At 48.9% G+C, this 11,332-nt stretch overlaps 1 protein-coding gene and 1 pseudogene across 1 annotated transcript in view; one reads left to right on the top strand and one right to left on the bottom strand.

The window, feature by feature from the left end:
- Positions 1-6,362: 6,362 nt before the first annotated feature.
- Positions 6,363-9,913, bottom strand: LOC110552396 (small ribosomal subunit protein uS5-like; annotated as a pseudogene).
- A 154-nt stretch (positions 9,914-10,067) lies between these two features.
- Positions 10,068-11,332, top strand: part of Sh3bp2 (SH3 domain binding protein 2) — a 40,134-nt gene continuing 38,869 nt past the window's right edge. Inside the window, exon 1 of the mRNA XM_021643664.2 lies at positions 10,068-10,206. The gene's annotated coding sequence lies outside the window, so the exon portion shown is untranslated. The remainder of the gene's footprint in view (positions 10,207-11,332) is intronic.

The raw sequence follows: 11,332 nt of genomic DNA, 5'->3' as shown, positions 1-11,332 counted from the left end.
CAGTGAGGATCTTTCAAAGGCTCCTTGCTAAGGTCTGGTGGAGGGTGCCTTCCCTGTGTGCAGATGTGTTTTTCCTTCTCTGCTGAATCTGCTGTGCTCCACACTGTGTCTGTTTCCCCTGAGGGAGCCACAGCCAAGCTCTGGCTGGGCCTGCAGAAACACACCCACTTGCGGCATCAAACTATAAGGAAAGCCAGACCTCATCCAGCATTTATGGGATGGACACTGGGAGAAGCAGACCTGGCTCGCCTATGGTCAGCTCCTTCTTAGCCCTCAGAAGCAAAACTCCTGTTTAGAAGAGATGGGTCACAGCTGCTGTCTTGTGGTGGCACTGGAGAATGGGTGTGTCTTAGTTTCATTTCTGTTGCTGTGACAAAGCCCCATGACCAAGGCAACTTATAAAAAAAGTGTCAGAAAGCTGAGAGCTCACCTCCCCAAGCAGGAGGCAGAGAGCATGCTGAAACCTCAAAATCTCTCTGTCTGTAATGACAGGCCCGGTCCAACAAGGCCATACTTCTGAATCACTCCCAAACAGTCCCACCAACTGGGGACCAACTATTCCAACATGAGCCTAAGGGGGCCGCTCTCATTCAGACTTCCTCAAGGCACGTGTTAAATGTTTGTCCAACACAGTCATTGCTGTGGTCATGCAGGGTACATCTTGATCGACTGAGGCAGGGATGAGATGAAGGGGGAGTGCAGCTGGGGGTTGGTATCTCACAGAAGAGCCCCGTAAGCTGCTGTGTGGTTTTAACTCTTTGCTGTTAATTGCCCTGTACAGCCTAAGCTGGATCACTTTGTATCCCAGCTGTAGCTCCACCCTCATCCCCTCCCAATCCCGCCCTCCCGCCCTCCCGCCCTCCCTCATCTCCTCCTAACCTCCTACCCTAGTCCACTGATAGTGGAGGACCTCCTCCACTTTCATCTGACTCTAGCCTATCAGGTTTCATCAGGACTGTCTTTATAGTCTTCCTCTGTGGCCTGGTCAGGCTGCTCCCCCATCAGGAGGAGTGTTTTTTGAACCTTGTGAACTGCAAAACAGACATCAAACAGCTGACACTCACCTGTGCTTGGAGTTCAAAAGCTTTGCTTTTGCGTAGGTACATATAATCGAGGTAACCGCACTCTTAAAAAGGATCCTCTTTCCAGGATCGATGCGTATGGGCAGGCCCCTACGATACGTAGTACTTGACCTCTGTAATGGAGAGGACCCTGGGGACACAGTGGTGCCTGACCTCTGCAGCATAGTCACAAGACACATTGTGTCTACTGACTTGCCCAGCCTGTCCACTTCAGAGAGGGAACCAGCTTAGAGCTAACTCCTCTGGCCCCAGTGAAGCCTCTGAAAGATTGCAGTACCAGCCCATACATTCATTGGCTTCCAACTCAGAGAAAGCCCCAAACTGCATTTCCCAGGTACACTGGGAACTATACTCCAGGGCTCCTGACAAACTGCAAAGTAACAAATGGGTTATACTGTTTCAAGCTGCTAACACTTGAGAATCTTTTTAAAATGTGTGTGTATGTGGGTGTGTGTAAAACATACATGTACATGTGTGTGATATGTGTGTACGTATTTATAACATACATGTGCACACATGCGTGTATGCGTGTGTATATGTGATGTATGTATGTATGTATGTATATAGAACACACATGTGTTTTAGAGGTCAGAGGTTGGTGCCGAGTGTCTTCAATTGTTTCTCTTTACCTTATCTGTTGAGGCAGTGTTTTTCATTAAATCCAGAGCTCACTGACTGGCCAGCAAGTTCCAGGAATCCACCTGTCTCCACACCCCAACCACAACCCCCATGCTATGGCCATAGATGTGTGTGACCATCCTTGGCTTTACATGGGTGCTTTTAGTCATAAATCAGATTCTCAGGATATCTGCTGCACATTACTGGGCTATCTCTCCAGCCCCCTTGAAGATCCTTTTGTTTTTGTTTTTGTTGTTGTTGTTGTTGTTTTGTTTGTTTGGTTTTTTTGTTTGCTCTCTTCTGTTTTAGTCTTGAGACAGCATCTCACTTTGTAACTTTGGCTAGCCTGGAGCTCTATAAGTAGATCAGGGTTTCCTGGAACTTATGGAGATCCATCTGCCTCTGTCCCCCAACTGCTAGGATTAAAGGTATGTGGCACCATGCCTAGTTCTTGTTCTGTACTTTTTGATGAAAGGTCTCACTCTCTAGTCCAGACTGAAACTCACTTTGTAAACCAGACTCAAACTCCTGGCAGTCTTCCTGCCTCAGTCTCCTGAGTTCTGTGGTTCTAGGTAGGGCTGCCATCCCTGGGCACACTTGAAATCCTTTGACTTCTATTAGCAGAGCGTTAGCAATTGACACAGAAGGCAGCACTCCCACAGGGGCCTCTCTACACCCTGCAAAACAAGTCAGTTTCTGGAAACCGAGGGAATCACCAGTCAAATTAAATAAGACGATGTTCAAGTCAGCTGTTGTGCCAACTTTAGGAAAAACATTTTGGGTTTCTGAGCTCTTTGGGAGTTTAGAAGTGTAGATGAGAGATTTCAGACCTCTAAGGACACTTGCCTTTTATAGCCTGGTTAAGATTCGGCAAGTTAACACAGGAAGTTCCCAGCATATATTTGCATTCAACTGAAATTCGGCTGCAGGACCTAGGCTCTGGAGACTCAGAGATGAATATTCTCATGGTGAAGACTACCCAGTCCGAGAGGCAGGGGAACTTTGTACAAGTATGCTGGTTAGTAATCGTCATCAGCCTAACTGGAACACACCTGGGGGTGTGCCTGTGAGGGTTCCTGGGAGGATTAATTGAGGAGAGAAGACCCATCCTAAATGTAAACAGCACCATTCCCTGTGCTAGGATCGGAGTGGGATGGAAAGGAGAAAGGGAGTGAGTACCACCATTCATTTCCTTTGGCTTCCTGAGATGTGGCCTGATGCTCCAGCTGTCGTATCGTCTCCTTGTGATTGACTGTATCCCCTCAAACCAGGAGCCAAAACAAGCAATTCCTCCCTTAGTAGTTTTGTTTGTTTTAGGTATTTAGTCTCAAGAACAAGAAAAGGATGAGGAGAAATATGTGGGGGTCAAGAAAGGGAATGGAGGGACAACCTTAAAGAGGGTGATTAGATGAGACTTAGGATCCCAGCCTTTAAGAGGGTGAGGCAGGAAGAGCATAAGTTTAAGACCAGCCTAGGATGAAGAGCAAATGTGGTGTGTGTGTGTGTGTTGGGGTTGTGACAGTTAGAGGTAAGGTGACATATCTATTGTGTGTGAGGGGTGACACTAGAGAGAAGGGGGCATATGTATTGTGTGGGGGTGACACTAAAGAAGAGGAGCCATATATATTTTGTGTGGGGGTGACACTAAAGAAGAGGGGCCATGTATATTGCAATGTAAGGAATGAGAAGAAGCCTGGAACTTGGGTTCCCAGAACGGGTAAAAATGGGGAAGGGCCAGTTTCCAGAGATATCCAAGTAAGTGTAGAATGGGAGAAGACTGGAGATCTCCAGGCCCTCAGAGAGGCTGCCTGTCATTCTGAATCCCAGTGGGCCGTGGGTTTCCAGGGATCCAGCAGGGAAGGTGTTTAGGCCACTGGCCTAACTCAGGCTTAATTTACTGATGGACAGTTGTCAGGCTGAATCCTCAAAGTCCTCGGACTCTCACAGAGGTTCCTTTGGGATCTGCAACATTTCCTAATTCTCCCCTGCTTCATTTTGAACTCTGGAACTTCAGCCCTGTCCTTGTGACCGCAGGAGCCAGCTGAGTCCCGAAGGAAGCTGTGTGGGAAGCAGAGGCCTCCCTAGGGAAGGCTCATACATGGCCTTTCCACTTTGTGGCCGGCGAGGTTGGTGACAGCCTACTGATGCCCACACGCATCAACACTCATGCGCATGCTCTAGCATTCCCACCAATAGACAGTGAGGCCTGCAGCCCAACCTTAGCCTTCACAGGTAGGAGGGGGTCTTCCAGACAAGTGTCCACAAGGGGGCAGTGTGGACACAAAGGCTTGGGGACCAACACAAAGGCACCAACCCCACCTACTACTGAACAACTTTTGGTTGAGCCTGGGTGGCTGGAGCGTCTCTTCCCTGAGACCTGGGTGCCCAAGTCTCTGGTCACTGAAGAGAGAGACCCGTCCATCTGATGCCTGGTTATTTCTGGGGTAAGTTGCGTCTGCTGTTGTCCCAGAGTCCCTCATCTAACTCAACAATCTCTCTCCTCTCAAAGGTGGAGACTTCTCCAGAGCGGGCTCTGATGTTAAGGGAAAGGTCACTCATCTTGTGGGTAGGAAGGGTGAGAGGGCATTTGTGCCCCACATGCAGGACACGCACTGCCAACGGCTGGCTTGTCCTGAGGTCATCCGAATGGGAAGGATGGAAGACTCGGTGGCTTTGGTGTACACGAACCTTCCTTTTCTACTACACAGAAAGACAGCAACAAAGAAAAATCAGCCAGAGAGACAAGGCTCGCCACCTGCCCAGAGGAACAACACTGAGCTTTAGATTGCCTTTGTTCCGGTTCTCCATAAAATATGCTAAGAGAAGGCTTGTAGACAGAAGGTTTGTTCTCCTTTTCCCAGGTTTCATCGAATAAGACACAGTTCAAAGATTCATTTCCTGTTTTGGGTATTTTTTTTTTCTCCTCTTGTGGCTGACAGCATGGACTGTTTTTTCTGGTTTCACCTCCACACACACAGCCTTTCTCCTCTACTCAGCTAAGGCGCCGTACTTGGGAACAGGACATCTGTAGCTGTAGCACCATCCTCGGTAGCTCTGCCCTCCGCTTCCTCGGGGCATGAACACACACACACACTGCCCTGGCAGTGGGGTGTATATACCCAGGGGCCGTGCCCCGCTCTAGACCATTCTTTAGGAGTGAGGCCTGCGGCTGTGTTCCACCGAGGGCGGGCAGCCGTGCTGGGCGGGCAGCTGTGCTGTGGAGTGCACAGCACTCAACAGTGAGCTGCGGTCGATTTTTGTATTCGGGGCCTCAGGTTGGGATCAACAGCCAGAGCTGAGGCCCAGTCGTGTTCTACTCCAGACAGAGCGCTCCGGGGAGTTTAAAACAGGAGTCCAGGCTGGGCCTTCCTCGGTTGCTGCAAAGGTCAAAACACCATGTTTGGTTTGTGGTTTGTCAGGCAAATGACGGCGCTGATGAATTCAGACACAATCCTGTGTTATAACCCTCTTCTTTCAGGAAGACTAAAGTGGGTTTGTCCAGGCAAAATACAGCTCTCGCTTCACAGGAAATAAGAGCTAGTTCATTCTGGAGCCCAATCACAATGGCCCAGAAACATGAATTCAAGTTGCTCCAGAAAACACATTCCGCCATTGCTACATGAGATTTTGTTATAGAATAGAGGAAGTCATAAGCCAAGATAGTTACCAAATCCATTGGTGGATACAATCGGTAGATGGGTTACAGGTCTGCTGAGAACAGATCTTAAAAGTTGTGCCTGGGGCCAGGGAACTGGACTTAAGCAATCCTTTCTCCCAGCCTCCTGATTAGCTAGGACTACAGGTGATTGCCACTGCACCCCACCTAGCAAATGTGAACAAGAGCGTCAGGAAACAAAGGGGAAAGTGTGTACACACTCGTGAAAAACTAGAACTGGGTGCAATGAAGAAAGAATGTTTAGAAAAATACGAAGAACTCTTGAAAATGAAAAGTACGATCATGGAGGTTTCAGATATAGCTCCCTCGGCGGAATGATTGCCTATCGTGCATGCATCCCTGGGTGCGATCCTCAACACTGCAAAAACTGGGCGTGCTGACACATGGCTGTAATCCCGCCACTCAAGAAGGGAAGGCAGGATAATCAGGGGTACAACATCATTCTTGGCTACATAATGAGTCCAAGGTCAGCCTAGGCTACATGATATCCTCTCTGTCTTTGTCTCTCTCTCTTATATGTACATGAGCATAGGAACTCAATAGATGAGCTGGAAGAAAAGATTAAGGAAATATTTATTAAACGAATGAATATTTATTGAGAGAGAGTGTAGGGGCGTTCATGTGGTGATCAGAGGACAACTCTCGGGAGTTGATTCTCTCTTCCCACACGGGTCCTGAAGGTTTGGCAGCAAGAACCTTTATATTCTGATGCCAGCCTAGGATAAAGAAAAAAGTTTTTAAAGATATATTTATTTATTATTTATACAGCGTTCTGCCTGCATGTGTGCTTGAGAACCAGAAGAGGGCACCAGATCTCACTGTAGATGGTTATGAGCCACCATGTGGTTGCTGGGAATTGAACTTGGGACCTTCGGAAGAACAGCAACTGTTCTTAACCTCTGAGCCGTCTCTCTAGCCCCAATAAAGAAAATCTTTTTTTTTTTAAAACAGATTTAATTCACTTTATTTTTCTTGTATAAAAACCCTTATGTGGTAGCCACAGCTAGAGCCTGGGTCCTCCAAACAGAGACTTTGTCTTTTCACAGAATGATCAGTGCATTCCTGACAAGGATACTTGGTGAACACAGTCTCTTTCCAGAGGTCAGGGGTCAGGTAGCTGTAGGTATTGGAGATGGCATCAAAGGTGGCCTTGGCAAAGCTGCCCAGGGTGACAGTGCAGCCCCTGGCTGATGTGTAGCAGTCATCAATACCGGCCATCATTAGTAGCTTCTTGGGCACAGGAGCAGAGACAATGGCTAGTGCCTCTGGGAGCAGGGATGAGAGGCATCAAAATAGAGCCACAGCGGCCCGTCACCTTGCACAGAACAATGTGGGGCTTGCCAATCTTGTTGTCTTAATTGCCTCTCTACACAGGGACAATGGAAAGCTTGGCCAAGATGATGGCTCCTCGGATGGTAGTGGCTACCTCCTTGGAACACTTAACACCAGGACCAACGTGACCGTTGTAGTCTCCAATAGCGACAAAAGCCTTGAACCTGGTCTGCTGGCCAGCCCGTGTCTGCTTCTGCACTGGCGTGATTTTTAGAACCTCATCCTTTAGGGATGCACCCAGGAAAAAGTCGATAATCTCAGATTCCTTAATTGGCAGGGAGAACAGGTAGATCTCCTCCAAGGACTTGATCTTCATGTCCTTAATGAGGCAACCCTGCTTAGTGACAGGGCTCCACTCCTTGTCTTCAGCTTTACCTCCACAAGCCCCACGGCCTTGGCCATGCCCACGGCCTCCACCATGACTAGGGCCCCTAAACCAGAATCCTACTAATACTGGGCCCCCAGGTCCTCCGGGTCCTCCAGGTCCTCCTGCTGCACTGGCATCTGCCATTTGGTGTTTTCCTGAAGAAGAAGAAGAAGAAGAAGAAGAAGAAGAAGAAGAAGAAGAAGAAGAAGAAGATCTTAAACTAGACCTCCTAAACACTGATTATTTTTAAAAGGGTGTGTTAGAGGAAAAGGGATATTAAAGAAAAAGTCTAAAACCAGGCATGGTGGTGCACGCCTGTAATCCCAGCTATCTCGAATCCCCTCCCCACAAGAAAGAAAGAAAGAAAGTCTAGGTGTCTATCATCAGATAAAAGATCTAGAAAAAGAGAGTGAGGGAAGAAAATCAAATTTCCAGGTTTACTACCTGGGTTGTTTTGTTGTTTTTTTAGTGTTTTGTTTTGTTTTGTTTGTGTGTGTGTGTTTGATTTGGTTTGGTTTGGGTTTTTTTTGAGACAGGGTTTCTCTGTGTAGTCTTGGCTGTCCTGGAACCCACTTTGTAGACCAGGCTAGCTTCAAAATCACAGAGATACACCTGCCTCTGCCTCCTGAGTGCTGGGATTAAAGTCATGTGCCACCACATCTGGCTTGTTTTATTGTTTTGCTTTGATTTGTTTTTTCAATCTGACACAAGATGGACTTATCTGGGAAAAGGAAAGAAAACTCAATTGAGAAAATGTCTCCGTCAAGTTAGCCTGCGGAGGAATTTTCTTGATGAATGTGGGATGGCCCGGCACACTGTGAGCAGTGCCACCCTGCGGGTGGCTCTGAGTTCTATAAGACAGCAGGCTGAGCAAGCCAGTAAACAGCACCCTCCATGGCCTCTGCAGTTCTTGTCTCCAGATTCCAGTCTTGAGTCCCTGCCCTGGCTTCTTTTCACAACGGACTGTAAACTGTAAGATAAAAGAAAATCCCCTTCCTCTCCCAGTTGCTTTTGGTAATGGTGTTTATCACAGAAATGGACAGCAAACTGAGATACTAGGTTAAAAGGATGGACTGGAGGCAGGCGGTGGTGCAAGGAAGGCAGAAGAAAGTGGATCATTGTGAGTTCCAGGACAGCCAGTGCTACACAGAGAAACCCTGTCCCATAAAACAAAGAAACTACAAAAAAAAAAAAAGAAAAGAAACAAACAAACAAAAAAGGATGAACTGATACAAGAAGGCAAATAGATGTGTGCTTCAGGCATGTCTACAGGGATCCCAGAATCTTGCACCAAGGATCTTATAAATGTACAGAAAGGGCCGTGATTAGAGCAGTGGTGATCAGCAAGCACAAAGCTCAGAGACAGTCGATTCTGCCAAGGTCAAGTCTTCAGTAACAGGAAAACATGTTCCTGAGAAACGTGCTCCTTTCTCAGGACCTCGAGTGTGCGCTAATCCAAAAAGAGAGGGAAGCTGAGAAAGAGGAAGCGGAAACCCCACAGTAGGGGACTCCATGGAAGCAAAATAGCGACAGGACACTGGTGAAGGGAGGCCGCAGGGGACATTCAGGTTAAGCCAATGCCCGACTTGGAAGGCTGTGGTGGGCTGGTGGAATGTCTGTCTATCGGAATGCCTTCAGGGAGATCTGAGCATTTGGCGGGATTTAAATGACTTGTTTCAAAAAGGTGAGCGAAAGGAAAATGATAGCATTTCTTAGCTCCAAGAGGAGCAAGCCGAGGAGAGGAAACTGGCTGCTGGGGGCTTTACGTCACTTAGCAAAACTGTCCAAGGCAAGAGCCGAAACAGTGATGTTGTGGGTCAGGAAGTAGCAATAAGAGTGTTCTTTAGGAACAGGGAAGTGAAACCAAAAGAATGGGCAGAGTTGAACTGTGGTCTCTGGAGAAGGGGAAGAGCGGAACTACCATGTTTTGTGAGCCTTACCAACTATGGGGTTTCTCAAATTGTGGCTCAGACCGTCCTAAAACTCACTATGGAGCCCAGGCTGGCCTCAGGCTTCTGGCAATCCTCCTGCCTCGGCACCCCAAGCACTGTGGTTATAGGCATTACACCATCAGGCCTGGTTAAAATGGTGGAACTTGGTATGAACCTGTGCCTCAGGCTCAGTTCAACGCTGTGCACCTGCAGAGGGAATGCCCCGGAGCCACAGCTCCATCTCTTAAGGAAAACAGATTTTACCAATTTAAGCCTGTACCATACTGCCTCCCTCTCTCCCTCTCACCTGGGTACTCACGATCACAGTAGAGGCTCACCCTCACCTCCAATGAGCTTCTTCTTCACTCCTGCTGGCCGTCCATGCTTGTATGGAAGCTTTTTTTTTTTTTTTTTTTTTGAGATGGGAAAGCCACAGCCTGGGGCTGGGCAGGGGGGGTCCTTTTCAGGACTCAAAGCCTGAGTTTGGCTACTTGTCACAGCTGTCAGTGTTCGGGGCCAGTCTGAGGCATTGGAGGACTGCAGTGCAGCTTGGAAGGAATAGGCACAGTAGGGATCGTGGTATTGAGGGTTCGAGTCTATGTCCAAGGTTAGATATACACAGAGGGTGTACTTGGATTAGCATCTAGGAGCCTTGAGTCTGGCCGGTATGGTTTGAGGACCCATGAGTGTGGGAGTGGAGACCAAGGCCCAAAGATAGAAGAGTGGGAAGGAAGTGGCCAGGCTGCTGCTGAAAATTGGGTGGGGCTCATCCAGACCCCATGCCAGGCCTGGAGGGGCAGGTGGTTCTGGGCCTTTGTGGATGAGTCCCATATTCATTCCTACTAGGCAGCCCTACCTTGGCAGGGCCTGGGGACAGGTCTAGGGGAGGGAAAGGAGCGGGTCTTAAGTCTCCTCGGCCAGGCTCATTTGTTTCCCTTTTTTCTCCCACTCTGGTCTTGGAGGAGTCACATGCGTCACTTTTCATCCCATGTCTCGGTGTCCAGTGTTGACTGGAGAAAGGCTGGCCACTCCCCCTGACACAGGCTTGGGTGACTGGTAGGCCTTTCTAGAGATAATGGGGAAACACACACTGTTGAAGGCCACAGCTTCCCCACTCCCCAAGCCCGGGGTCTTCCCCTTCCAGACCCCGTCGTTTTCCTGGAGGTCATGTGGATGAAAGAAGACAGGAAGAGACTGAAGGTGAGTAGTTAGGGAGGGCAGAGAACGGAGCGGCCGCTGTGTGTACAAACACCGCCTCCATCGCAACCACCAAGGCCGGAAGTGGGACCCAGAATAGAACAGGTTGCTTTCAAGTTCCAAATTGGGCTCTGGGGGCTGAGAGCATGTTTGGGTGTAAAAATAGAAATATCAGTATATGTGAGGCCGGGGGCTGCCACCCACGAGGCTTAAATTTATAAATAGAATTTTCTACTAAGGTTGGTTTGACAGTGTTCTAGATCGAAAACTGATTCAAATAAACTTTTCAGAGGGCAAAGCCGGAGCCAAGCAGTGCTCTATCACCAAAGCCAGGCAGCCATGAAAGGGGGGGACACTCTGCAGTGCTGGCAGGCTCTTCCACTTGACTGTAGCTCTAGCTGCGTCCTCCTTCTGTCCTCCAGCATGACATCTTCGCTAAGAAAGCCTCCCCCACCCCCCGGCCTCGTTCAGCTTGGTCCCGCTGTCCTCAGGAAACCTCCTCAAACCGCATCAGCCCACATCTGCTCTCTGGCTGGTCAGAAAACCTGGCTGGCTGGGCTCAAGAGGTAGCAGACAAGCTTGGCCAGATGCTCATGGGGTGGGGCCAGTTGGAGCAGGACTGGTAGAGCCCCACCCTGCAGGATGTGGTGAAAGCTGGAAGGGACATGTGCATTTGAGCATGACATGGGAGCCTGGAAAAGCCTCCTGGGCGGGGATAGGAGCTGGCTCTCCCAGAGTACATGTAAGCCTGGCATAATACAAGAAAGCAAGGCTGTAAGAAAGAAAGCTTGGAGTATGGTCCAGACCTGTATCAGGACCCTGCATGCACCCTATCCATAGCCTAGCATGTAGAAGTCCCTTCAGCCACTCTCCATCCCTGCCCTCTGCTTCTCCTCCTGCCTTGATGACTTCTCTTACCAGCAAAGGAGAGAACATTCTGTCTCCCCTTGAGCAAGTCTACTGTGAGGGAGCCACTGGATGTGCCCTGGGATAAGGGAACCCAAGAAGACAACTCCTACCTATCCTGCAGGTCTAATGTTTCCATGGACACAGGAACCTAATTGGGAAGGCAGGCCCTTTCCTTGAGAACTCTGCTCACTGGTTTTGTCTATTCCTTTGCCCGTCATTT

The sequence above is a fragment of the Meriones unguiculatus genome, chromosome 12 (genome assembly GCF_030254825.1).
Source record: "Meriones unguiculatus strain TT.TT164.6M chromosome 12, Bangor_MerUng_6.1, whole genome shotgun sequence".
Lineage (NCBI taxonomy): Eukaryota > Metazoa > Chordata > Mammalia > Rodentia > Muridae > Meriones > Meriones unguiculatus.
The sequence above is the reverse complement of the archived record's forward strand: the minus strand, read 5'-3'. Positions and strand labels throughout refer to the sequence as shown.